Source organism: Prunus avium, chromosome 6, assembly GCF_965620075.1.
Source record: "Prunus avium chromosome 6, drPruAviu1.hap1.1, whole genome shotgun sequence".
NCBI lineage: Eukaryota > Viridiplantae > Streptophyta > Magnoliopsida > Rosales > Rosaceae > Prunus > Prunus avium.
The window spans coordinates 18,251,135-18,265,152 of record NC_142289.1 but is presented as its reverse complement, the minus strand read 5'-3'; the positions used below and the strand labels follow the sequence as shown (position 1 = coordinate 18,265,152).

At 41.2% G+C, this 14,018-nt stretch overlaps 1 non-coding gene across 1 annotated transcript; it reads right to left on the bottom strand.

Moving 5' to 3' along the window:
* Positions 1–13,067: 13,067 nt before the first annotated feature.
* On the bottom strand, positions 13,068–13,174 carry LOC148293798 (small nucleolar RNA R71). Its single transcript, XR_015836844.1, has one exon. It is a non-coding gene; the product is annotated as a small nucleolar RNA R71 (small nucleolar RNA).
* Between the last annotated feature and the right edge of the window lie 844 nt (positions 13,175–14,018).

The following is a 14,018-nucleotide window of genomic DNA, read 5'->3' as shown; positions in this document are numbered from 1 at the left end:
GACAAGTCATTTGGTGGGTTTTGAGTGAAATCCAATCGCTAGAAGTCTGGAATACACCAACCACTCGACTTAGGAACGAAATGCCGTTGAAATTGAATTGACCAATTTCTCACACCTATTGATTTCGGATCGAGCCCAAAACTTGGGCAACATCATAATATGGTGGGAGGAGTCAATTGGCGAGTTTTGAGTGAAATCCAATCGATAGAAGTATGGAATACACCAACCACTCCAATTAGGAACGAACTGCGGTTGAACTTGAATTCTCCAATTTCTCACACCTATTGATTTCGGATCGAGCCCCAAACTTGGGCAACATCATAATATGGTGGGAGGAGTCATTTGGTGAGTTTTGAGTGAAATCCAATCGCTAGAAGTATGGAATACACCAACCACTCCAATTAGGAACGAAATGCCGTTGAAATTGAATTGACCAATTTCTCACACCAATTGATTTCGGATCGATCCCAAAACTTGGGCAACATCATAACATGGTGGGAGGAGTCATTTGGGGAGTTTTGAGTGAAATCCAAACGCTAGAAGTATGGAATACACCAACCACTCCAATTAGGAACGAACTGTCGTTGAACTTGAATTGTCCAATTTCGAACACCTATTGATTTCGGATCGAGCCCAAAACTTGGGCAACATCATAATATGGTGGGAGGAGTCATTTGGTGAGTTTTGAGGGAAATCCAATCGCTAGAAGTATGGAATACACCAACCACTCCAATTAGGAACGAACTGCCGTTGAACTTGAATTGTCCATTTTCTCACACCTATTGATTTCGGATCGAGCCCAAAACTTGGGCAACATCATAATATGGTGGGAGGAGTCATTTGGTGCGTTTTGAGTGAAATCCAATCGCTAGAAGTTTGGAATAGACCAACCACTCCAATTAGGAACAAACTGTCGTTGAACTTGAATTGTCCAATTTGGAACACCTATTGATTTCGGATCGAGCCCAAAACTTGGGCAACATCTTAATATGGAGGGAGGAGTCATTTTGTGAGTGTTGATTGAAATCCAATCGCTAGAAGTATGGAATACACCAACCACTCCAATTAGGAACGAACTGCCGTTGAACTTGAATTGTCCAATTTCTCACACCTATTGATTTCGGATCGATCCCAAAACTTGGGCAACATCATAACATGGTGGGAGGAGTCATTTGGTGAGTTTTGAGTGAAATCCAATCGCTAGAAGTATGGAATACACCAACCACTCCAATTAGGAACGAAATGCCGTTGAAATTGAATTGACCAATTTCTCACACCAATTGATTTCGGATCGATCCCAAAACTTGGGCAACATCATAACATGGTGGGAGGAGTCATTTGGGGAGTTTTGAGTGAAATCCAAACGCTAGAAGTATGGAATACACCAACCACTCCAATTAGGAACGAACTGTCGTTGAACTTGAATTGTCCAATTTCGAACACCTATTGATTTCGGATCGAGCCCAAAACTTGGGCAACATCATAATATGGTGGGAGGAGTCATTTGGTGAGTTTTGAGGGAAATCCAATCGCTAGAAGTATGGAATACACCAACCACTCCAATTAGGAACGAACTGCCGTTGAACTTGAATTGTCCATTTTCTCACACCTATTGATTTCGGATCGAGCCCAAAACTTGGGCAACATCATAATATGGTGGGAGGAGTCATTTGGTGCGTTTTGAGTGAAATCCAATCGCTAGAAGTTTGGAATAGACCAACCACTCCAATTAGGAACAAACTGTCGTTGAACTTGAATTGTCCAATTTGCAACACCTATTGATTTCGGATCGAGCCCAAAACTTGGGCAACATCTTAATATGGAGGGAGGAGTCATTTTGTGAGTGTTGATTGAAATCCAATCGCTAGAAGTATGGAATACACCAACCACTCCAATTAGGAACGAACTGCCGTTGAACTTGAATTGTCCAATTTCTCACACCTATTGATTTCGGATCGATCCCAAAACTTGGGCAACATCATAACATGGTGGGAGGAGTCATTTGGTGAGTTTTGAGTGAAATCCAAACGCTAGAAGTATGGAATACACCAACCACTAAAATTAGGAACGAACTGTCGTTGAACTTGAATTGTCCAATTTCGAACACCTATTGATTTCGGATCGAGCCCAAAACTTGGGCAACATCATAATATGGTGGGAGGAGTCATTTGGTGAGTTTTGAGTGAAATCCAATCGCTAGAAGTATGGAATACAACAACTACTCCAATTAGGAACGAACTGTCGTTGAAATTGAATTGACGAATTTTTCACACCTATTGATTTCGGATCGAGCACAAAACTTGGGCAACATCATAATATGGTGGGAGGAGTCATTTGTGGAGTTTTGAGTGAAATCCTATCGCTATAAGTGTGGAATACACCAACCACTCCAATTAGGAACGAACTGCCGTTGAACTTGAATTGTCCAATTTTTCACACCTATTGATTTCGGATCGAGCCCAAAACTTGGGCAACATCATAATATGGTGGGAGGAGTCATTTGTGGAGTTTTGAGTGAAATCCTATCGCTATAAGTGTGGAATACACCAACCACTCCAATTAGGAACAAACTGCCGTTGGACTTGAATTCTCCAATTTCTCACACCTATTGATTTCGGATCGAGCCCAAAACTTGGGCAACATCATAATATGGTGGGAGGAGTCATTTGGTGAGTTTTGAGTGAAATCCAAACGCTAGAAGTATGGAATACACCAACCACTCCAATTAGGAACGAACTGCCGTTGAACTTGAATTGTCCAATTTGGAACACCTATTGATTTCGGATCGAGCCCAAAACTTGGGCAACAACATAATATGGTGGGAGGAGTCGTTTGGTGAGTTTTGAGTGAAATCCAATCGCTAGAAGTATGGAATACACCAACCACTCCAATTAGGAACGAACTGCCGTTGAACTTGAATTGTCCAATTTCTGACACCTATTGATTTCGGATCGAGCGCAAAACTTGGGCAACATCATAATATGGTGGGAGGAGTCATTTGGTGAGTTTTGATTGAAATCCAATCGCTAGAAGTATGGAATACACCAACCACTCCAATTAGGAACGAACTGCCGTTGAACTTGAATTGTCCAATTTCTCATACCTATTGATTTCGGATCGAGCCCAAAACTTGGGCAACATCATAATATGGTGGGAGGAGTCATTCGGTGCGTTTTGAGTGAAATCCAATCGCTAGAAGTTTGGAATACACCAACCACTCCAATTAGGAACGAACTGTCGTTGAACTTGAATTGTCCAATTTGGAACACCTATTGATTTCGGATCGAGCGCAAAACTTGGGCAACATCATAATATGGTGGGAGGAATCATTTGGTGAGTTTGGAGTGAAATCCAATCGCTAGAAGTATGGAATACACCAACCACTCCAATTAGGAACGAAATGCCGTTGAAATTGAATTGACCAATTTCTCACTCCTATTGATTTCGGATCGAGCGCAAAACTTGGGCAACATCATAATATGGTGGGAGGAGTCATTTGGTGAGTTTGGAGTGAAATCCAATCGCTAGAAGTATGGAATACACCAACCACTCCAATTAGGAACGAAATGCCGTTGAAATTGAATTGACCAATTTCTCACACCTATTGATTTCGGATCGAGCCCAAAACTTGGGCAACATCATAATATGGTGGGAGGAGTCATTTGGTGAGTTTGGAGTGAAATCCAATCGCTAGAAGTATGGAATAGACCAACCACTCCAATTAGGAACGAAATGCCGTTGAAATTGAATTGACCAATTTCTCACACCTATTGATTTCGGATCGAGCCCAAAACTTGGGCAACATCATAATATGGTGGGAGGAGTCATTTGGTGAGTTTTGAGTGAAATCCAATCGCTAGAAGTATGGAATACACCAACCACACCAATTAGGAACGAAATGCCGTTGAAATTGAATTGACCAATTTCTCACACCTATTGATTTCGGATCGATCCGAAAACTTGGGCAACATCATAATATGGTGGGAGGAGTCATTTGGTGAGTTTTGAGTGAAATCCAAACGCTAGAAGTATGGAATACACCAACCACTCCAATTAGGAACGAACTGCCGTTGAACTTGAATTGTCCAATTTGGAACACCTATTGATTTCGGATCGAGCCCAAAACTTGGGCAACATCATAATATGGTGGGAGGAGTCGTGTGGTGGGTTCTGAGTGAAATCCAATCGCTAGAAGTATGGAATACACCAACCACTCCAATTAGGAACGAACTGCCGTTGAACTTGAATTGTCCAATTTGGAACACCTATTGATTTCGGATCGAGCCCAAATCTTGGGCAACATCATAATATGGTGGGAGGAGTCATTTGGTGAGTTTTGAGTGAAATCCAAACGCTAGAAGTATGGAATACACCAACCACTCCAATTAGGAACGAACTGCCGTTGAACTTGAATTGTCCAATTTCGCACACCTATTGATTTCGGATCGAGCCCAAAACTTGGGCAACAGCATAATATGGTGGGAGGAGTCATTTGGTGCGTTTTGAGTGAAATCCAATCGCTAGAAGTATGGAATACACCAACCACTCCAATTACGAACGAACTGCCGTTGAACTTGGATTGTCCAATTTCGCACACCTATTGATTTCGGATCGAGCCCCAAACTTGGGCAACGTCATAATATGGTGGGAGGAGTCATTTGGTGAGTTTTGAGTGAAATCCAAACGCTAGAAGTATGGAATACCCCAACCACTCCAATTAGGAACGACATGCCGGTGAAATTGAATTGACCAATTTCTCACACCTATTGATTTCGGATCGATCCCAAAACTTGGGCAACATCATAATATGGTGATAGGAGTCATTTGGTGAGTTTTGAGTGAAATCCAAACGCTAGAAGTATGGAATACACAAACCACTCCAATTAGGAACGAACTGCCGTTGAACTTGAATTGTCTAATTCGGAACACCTATTGATTTCGGATCGATCCCAAAACTTGGGCAACAGCATAATATGGTGGGAGGAGTCATTTGGTGAGTTTTGAGTGAAATCCAATCGCTAGAAGTATGGAATACACCAACCACTCCAATTAGGAACGAAATGCCGTTGAAATTAAATTGACCAATTTCTCGCACCTATTGATTTCGGATCGATCCCAAAACTTGGGCAACATCATAATATGGTGGGAGGAGTCATTTGGGGAGTTTTGAGTGAAATCCAAATGCTAGAAGTGTGGAATACACCAACCACTCCAATTAGGAACGAACTGCCGTTGAACTTGAATTGTCCAATTTCTCACACCTATTGATTTCGGATAGAACCCAAAACTTGGGTAACATCATAATATGGTGGGAGGAGTCATTTGGTGAGTTTTGAGTGAAATCCAATCGCTAGAAGTATGGAATACCCCAACCACTCCAATTAGGAACGAACTGCCGTTGAACTTGAATTGTCCAATTTGGAACACCTATTGATTTCGGATCGAGCGCAAAACTTGGGCAACATCATAATATGGTGGGAGGAGTCATTTGGTGAGTTTTGAGTGAAATCCTATCGCTTGAAGTATGGAATACACCAACCACTCCAATTAGGAACGAACTGCCGTTGAACTTGAATTGTCCAATTTCTCACACCTATTGATTTCGAATCGAGCCCAAAACTTGGGCAACATCATAATATGGTGGGAGGAGTCATTTGGTGAGTTTTGAGTGAAATCCTATCGCTTGAAGTATGGAATACACCAACCACTCCAATTAGGAACGAACTGCCGTTGAACTTGAATTGTCCAATTTCTCACACCTATTGATTTCGAATCGAGCCCAAAACTTGGGCAACATCATAATATGGTGGGAGGAGTCATTTGGTGCGTTTTGAGGGAAATCCAATCGCTAGAAGTATGGAATACACCAACCACTCCAATTAGGAACGAACTGCCGTTGAACTTGAATTGTCCAATTTCTGACACCTATTGATTTCGGATCAAGCCCAAAACTTGGGCAACATCATAATATGGTGGGAGGAGTCGTTTGGTGAGGTTTGAGTGAAATCCAATCGCTAGAAGTATGGAATACACCAACCACTCCAATTAGGAACGAACTGCAGTTGAACTTGAATTGTCCAATTTGGAACACCTATTGATTTCGGATCGAGCCCAAATCTTGGGCAACATCATAATATGGTGGGAGGAGTCATTTGGTGAGTTTTGAGTGAAATCCAAACGCTAGAAGTATGGAACACACCAACCACTCCAATTAGGAACGAACTGCCGTTGAACTTGAATTGTCCAATTTCACACACCTATCGATTTCGGATCGAGCCCAAAACTTGGGCAACAACATAATGTGGTGGGAGGAGTCATTTGGTGCGTTTTGAGTGAAATCCAATCGCTAGAAGTATGGAATACACCAACCACTCCAATTAGGAACGAACTGCCGTTGAACTTGAATTGTCCAATTTGGAACACCTATTGATTTCGGATCGAGCGCAAAACTTGGGCAACATCATAATATGGTGGGAGGAGTCATTTGGTGAGTTTTGATTGAAATCCAATCGCTAGAAGTATGGAATACCCCAACCACTCCAATTAGGAACGAACTGCCGTTGAGCTTGAATTGTCCAATTTGGAACACCTATTGATTTCGGATCGAGCCCAAAACTTGGGCAACACCATAATATGGTGGGAGGAGTCATTTGGTGAGTTTGGAGTGAAATCCAATCGCTAGAAGTATGGAATACACCAACCACTCCAATTAGGAACGAAATGCCGTTGAAATTGAATTGACCAATTTCTCACACCTATTGATTTCGGATCGAGCGCAAAACTTGGGCAACATCATAATATGGTGGGAGGAGTCATTTGGTGAGTTTGGAGTGAAATCCAATCGCTAGAAGTATGGAATACACCAACCACTCCAATTAGGAACGAAATGCCGTTGAAATTGAATTGACCAATTTCTCACACCTATTGATTTCGGATCGAGCCCAAAACTTGGGCAACATCATAATATGGTGGGAGGAGTCATTTGGTGAGTTTGGAGTGAAATCCAATCGCTAGAAGTATGGAATACACCAACCACTCCAATTAGGAACGAAATGCCGTTGAAATTGAATTGACCAATTTCTCACACCTATTGATTTCGGATCGAGCCCAAAACTTGGGCAACATCATAATATGGTGGGAGGAGTCATTTGGTGAGTTTTGAGTGAAATCCAATCGCTAGAAGTATGGAATACACCAACCACACCAATTAGGAACGAAATGCCGTTGAAATTGAATTGACCAATTTCTCACACCTATTGATTTCGGATCGATCCGAAAACTTGGGCAACATCATAATATGGTGGGAGGAGTCATTTGGTGAGTTTTGAGTGAAATCCAAACGCTAGAAGTATGGAATACACCAACCACTCCAATTAGGAACGTACTGCCGTTGAACTTGAATTGTCCAATTTGGAACACCTATTGATTTCGGATCGAGCCCAAAACTTGGGCAACATCATAATATGGTGGGAGGAGTCGTGTGGTGGGTTCTGAGTGAAATCCAATCGCTAGAAGTATGGAATACACCAACCACTCCAATTAGGAACGAACTGCCGTTGAACTTGAATTGTCCAATTTGGAACACCTATTGATTTCGGATCGAGCCCAAATCTTGGGCAACATCATAATATGGTGGGAGGAGTCATTTGGTGAGTTTTGAGTGAAATCCAAACGCTAGAAGTATGGAATACACCAACCACTCCAATTAGGAACGAACTGCCGTTGAACTTGAATTGTCCAATTTCGCACACCTATTGATTTCGGATCGAGCCCAAAACTTGGGCAACAGCATAATATGGTGGGAGGAGTCATTTGGTGCGTTTTGAGTGAAATCCAATCGCTAGAAGTATGGAATACACCAACCACTCCAATTACGAACGAACTGCCGTTGAACTTGGATTGTCCAATTTCGCACACCTATTGATTTCGGATCGAGCCCCAAACTTGGGCAACGTCATAATATGGTGGGAGGAGTCATTTGGTGAGTTTTGAGTGAAATCCAAACGCTAGAAGTATGGAATACCCCAACCACTCCAATTAGGAACGACATGCCGGTGAAATTGAATTGACCAATTTCTCACACCTATTGATTTCGGATCGATCCCAAAACTTGGGCAACATCATAATATGGTGATAGGAGTCATTTGGTGAGTTTTGAGTGAAATCCAAACGCTAGAAGTATGGAATACACAAACCACTCTAATTAGGAACGAACTGCCGTTGAACTTGAATTGTCTAATTCGGAACACCTATTGATTTCGGATCGATCCCAAAACTTGGGCAACAGCATAATATGGTGGGAGGAGTCATTTGGTGAGTTTTGAGTGAAATCCAATCGCTAGAAGTATGGAATACACCAACCACTCCAATTAGGAACGAAATGCCGTTGAAATTAAATTGACCAATTTCTCGCACCTATTGATTTCGGATCGATCCCAAAACTTGGGCAACATCATAATATGGTGGGAGGAGTCATTTGGGGAGTTTTGAGTGAAATCCAAATGCTAGAAGTGTGGAATACACCAACCACTCCAATTAGGAACGAACTGCCGTTGAACTTGAATTGTCCAATTTCTCACACCTATTGATTTCGGATAGAACCCAAAACTTGGGTAACATCATAATATGGTGGGAGGAGTCATTTGGTGAGTTTTGAGTGAAATCCAATCGCTAGAAGTATGGAATACCCCAACCACTCCAATTAGGAACGAACTGCCGTTGAACTTGAATTGTCCAATTTGGAACACCTATTGATTTCGGATCGAGCCCAAAACTTGGGCAACATCATAATATGGTGGGAGGAGTCATTTGGTGCGTTTTGAGTGAAATCCAAACGCTAGAAGTATGGAATACCCCAACCACTCCAATTAGGAACGACATGCCGGTGAAATTGAATTGGCCAATTTCTCACACCTATTGATTTCGGATCGATCCCAAAACTTGGGCAACAACATAATATGGTGGGAGGAGTTATTTGGTGCGTTTTGAGTGAAATCCAATCGCTAGAAGTATGGAATACACCAACCACTCCAATTAGGAACGAACTGCCGTTGAACTTGAATTGTCCAATTTGGAACACCTATTGAATTCGGATCGAGCCCAAAACTTGGGCAACATCATAATATGGTGGGAGGAGTCATTTGGGGAATTTTGGAGTGAAATCCAATCGCTAGAAGTATGGAATACACCAACCACTCCAATTAGGAACAAACTGCCGTTGAACTTGAATTGTCCAATTTCTCACACCTATTGATTTCGGATCGAGCCCAAAACTTGGGCAACATCATAATATGGTGGAAGGAGTCATTTGGTGCGTTTTGAGTGAAATCCAATAGCTAGAAGTATGAAATACACCAACCACTCCAATTAGGAACGAACTGCCGTTGAACTTGAATTGTCCAATTTCTCACACCTATTGATTTCGAATCGAGCCCAAAACTTGGGCAACATCATAATATGGTGGGAGGAGTCATTTGGTGCGTTTTGAGGGAAATCCAATCGCTAGAAGTATGGAATACACCAACCACTCCAATTAGGAACGAACTGCCGTTGAACTTGAATTGTCCAATTTCCCACTCCTATTGATTTCGGATCGAGCCCAAAACTTGGGCAACATCATAATATGGTGGGAGGAGTCATTTGGTGAGTTTTGAGTGAAATCCAAACGCTAGAAGTATGGAACACACAAACCACTCCAATTAGGAACGAACTGCCGTTGAACTTGAATTGTCTAATTCGGAACACCTATTGATTTCGGATCGAGCCCAAAACTTGGGCAACAGCATAATATGGTGGGAGGAGTCATTTGGTGAGTTTTGAGTGAAATCCAATCGCTAGAAGTATGGAATACACCAACCACTCCAATTAGGAACGAACTGCCGTTGAACTTGAATTGTCCAATTTCTCACACCTATTGATTTCGGATCGAGCCCAAAACTTGGGCAACATCATAATATGGTGGGAGGAGTCATTTGGAGCGTTTTGAATGAAATCCAATCGCTAGAAGTATGGAATACACCAACCACTCCAATTAGGAACGAACTGCCGTTGAACTTGGATTGTCCAATTTGGAACACCTATTGATTTCGGATCGAACCCAAAACTTGGGCAACAACATAATATGGTGGGAGGAGTCATTTGGTGAGTTTTGAGTGAAATTCAATCGCTAGAAGTATGGAATACACCAACCACTCCAATTAGGAACGAACTGCCTTTGAACTTGAATTGTCCAATTTCGCACACCTATTGATTTCGGATCGAGCCCAAAACTTGGGCAACAACATAATATGGTGGGAGGAGTCATTTGGTGAGTTTTTAGTGAAATCCAATCGCTAGAAGTATGGAATACTGTTAAGCTCATAATTTCATACATATACATGCCCAATTTACTTACTTCTTTTGCTTAGTTCCTATAATTCTAAGTTATTTCCCTCCCTTTGTGTGTTTTGTAGGCCAATAGAGCAAGAGAGCATAATTCATGCAATTCAAGCATGTTAAGGCCTAATTTGGATGAATGGAAGAAGAGCTTAAAAGACAAACTCATTTTGGCTACAGCCCCCTGCCAGTCCAGTTCCGTAGGTCATATTGCAAGCTTTGTTTAAGCAACCTACACAGCTCGGATGAGGCAGAATTCTTCATGAAAGTTGTTCCAATGGGTGTGTACTATAACATATCCAAATTTCAGCCCCATTGGATAAATATGGAGTCTGTTACCTAGCAAACACAGAACCATGCTCAGGATGGATCTTATCAGCGCGTAAAATGAGTTAGCAATTTGTTTCGGCCTTAACTTCGTCCTCCGACCTTCGATTGGCCCAAATAATATATGGCTGGAAAGAAGACATTCTGAACTTCAATTTCGAGTGCTTAAAGTCCTAATTTGATTAAGAGAAGCCCAAGTTGTAAGCCCTTGAAGTTGCTGGTTATGCTGACCTCAGCATGTGCTGGTTGGATGCTTGGTCATGGTGAGCTAGGTATGAGCTATCATTTCTGGTTGGAAGCTTGGTCATGGTGACATGAAGATGAGCTAGGGCTGCTGGTGGGATCTATTGGTGAAGTGCATCAACCAATTCAGATTTTATAATGCAAGTGTTGTATGCATTAGTGAAGTGCATCAACCAATTCATCTTTTATAATGCAAGTGTTGTATGCATTAGCCATATTGAATTCAGATTTGTCACTCCCCTCTCCCTATAAATACCACATCCATTCCACATTCAAGACACAACAAATCCTGAGATTCACAACCCCCACAATTCACTCCAACCATCCTCAAACACTCTCAAAATCCCAAACACTCCAACAATCACCAAAACAACTCCAGCAAACCTCTCTTCCATTTCCCTACGAATTTCATCTTCCTTAGCCATCACCACTCACTCAAACTCATCCCAAATCACCTCCATATCCTTCATACATCTTTCTAGAAGTGGGGAAGCTCTTGGAGAAGCATTAGAAGTGGAGAAGCACTTGGAGAAGCCTTGGACACCACAAGAACTTCAGAAAAAGGGTTTTTCTACTCTTATTGTATTCATTATGTTTTCTCATTTCTGTTCAAGTCTCTTTTCCATTATGAGTAGCTAAATCCATAACTAGGGCTTCGATGTAACCTAACATGAATATTCTGGGTTTATAAGTTTGGAGTTTCAAGTTTGATTCATGATTCATGTTCTTATTCATTATGCTTATAAGTTAACATGCTTGTTTGAATGATTGATCACCATTAGAACTTGTTTGTTAACTATCTTGGTTTGAATTAAGAGTATACACCATGCTTTAATTCGAATTGAACTATGAATAGGAAGAGTATGTATGGACATTCGACAACAGGGATTAGATACATACTTGGTTGTTTAAAATGTTCTTCTATGCTTAATGGGTTCCTAATGCTTAATTTTAGGTTAGACAACAAATGATCAAATTAGGGAATTAGGAACACAAGGTTAGGACCAAACACCATGGCCTAATCATACTTTAGCTAGAATCAATCTTTGAATCTGAATTAGACTTGTTACTTGAATCTTTATAACCCAGAATTGAATTGTTATGGTGATTCGAATGCCCTAGTCTCAAAATCTGTTTTCCAACTCTTAAAACCACTCTTTGTTACATTTGTTTACTTGTTTTTGTTTGCAATTTCATTTTGCTTCTTTTGTTCAACAATCACAACCACTCTTGTTTTAAATTCTGTTTTAGACATAACCTCCTACTTTCTTGAATTTGGTAATCTAAGTACATAACTAGTTTTAACTTCTCAGTCTTCGTGGGTACGACCTCGTACTTGTCTTGCTATACTACTAATTGCCCCGTACAATTGCGAGTTAACATAATATTAACAACAAATTTTGGCGCCGTTGCCGGGGACTGAACGAAAGTTCTTCCCTGGTTATGTGCCCGAGGTTACCCTATTCTTTTTAGTGTTTCTAATTAATCTAATTTTCTGTTTCAGGTAGTTTATGTCTAAAAATCCATTACTTGAACAAGTGAGGTCTTCGTTCCAACGTTCTAGATCTTTGAACGCAGGACCATCATTGCAACCCAGACGAGTGACCTCTGAAATTCAGAATCGTCTAGAAAGGGAGTTGTCAACTGCAAAAGAGCAAGCTCTTGCTACATTTACAAGTCTTGCTCTCCACACTGAACTTCCCGGTTCTTCACTTTCAAATTCGGAAGCAAGTTCAGACCAAGAAGAAGAAGAAATGATGGCTGCCATTGAGTTTATGGGAGAACTTGATATCCCAACAATTCCAGCATCTCCTTCAAGCATTTTGCTGCCCACTGTAGCTCGAAATTATGAGCTTAAATCTTCTCATCTTAATATGCTGCCTTCCTTTTATGGTTTACCTAATGAAGATCCATTGACTCATATAAAGGATATTTTTAATGTTGTGAGTTCTTTTCCCTTGACAGGTGTGACAGAAGATCAACTTCGAATGAGAGTGTTTCCATACACTTTAAAGGATAAGGCGAAGTATTGGTTGAATTCTTTAAAGCCTGGTTCACTCACTACATGGTCTGCCATTCAAAAGAAGTTCCTGGAAAAATACTTCTCCACGCAAAAGACCGACATGCTTAGGGACAAGATCTTGTTATTTGCACAGCAAGATGATGAATCGTTTTGTGAAGCATGGGAGAAATTCAATGGGTTGCTCAACCAATGTCCTCATCATGGGATTCCATTGAAGCTTCAAATGCGTATGTTTTATAAAGGACTAACCCCTTCTAGTCATAATATAGTCACCAATTTTGCAGGTGGTTCTTTTAAAACCAAAACTCCAGAAGAAACGTACGAACTCTTTGAGGAGATAGCAATGGAGACCCAACATACGGATACAAGAGGTAAACGTGTTATTAGTGGTTCTAATGATGCTTCTAGTGTGCAGATTTCAAAACTGGAACAAAAGCTAGATGCTCTTCTTGCATTAAACTCAAGAAGCCCTCCGAAGGAAGTGTGTAGCATTTGTGAATCTCATGACCATGCTACCACAGCTTGTCCACTTGGGGCTGGATATCCAGAATTTGTGCAAGAGCAAGCTAAGTTGGTAAATTCCTACAACCAAGGTCCAAGAAATGATCCATACTCTCAAAGTTATAATCCAGGTTGGAGGAATCATCCAAACTTTTCATGGAGAAATACCCAGAATCAAGCAAATCCCCCTTCATTCCAAAGGCCACAACAATCATCATCATCATTGGAAGATATAGTGAAGCAGATGGCAATCAACCAATCCAATTTTCAGCAAACTACACAAGCTGCCATCTCCAAATTGGAAGTCCAATTAGGCCAAATAGCTGCTGAAATAACTCAAAGAGTGCCTGGGAAATGGCCAAGCCAAACTGAGATCAATCCAAAGAACCCAGAAGCCAAGGCCATTCATGTGCTCAGATCAGGTAAGATCATTGATAATAAAGATGATTCTAATCTTTCAAATGATGTTGTGATTGTAGAAAATGAAGAGGAGGAGACCATGGCCACGGAAGGAGAACAACTCAAAACTTCTCAATCTGCTCCTAAGGCC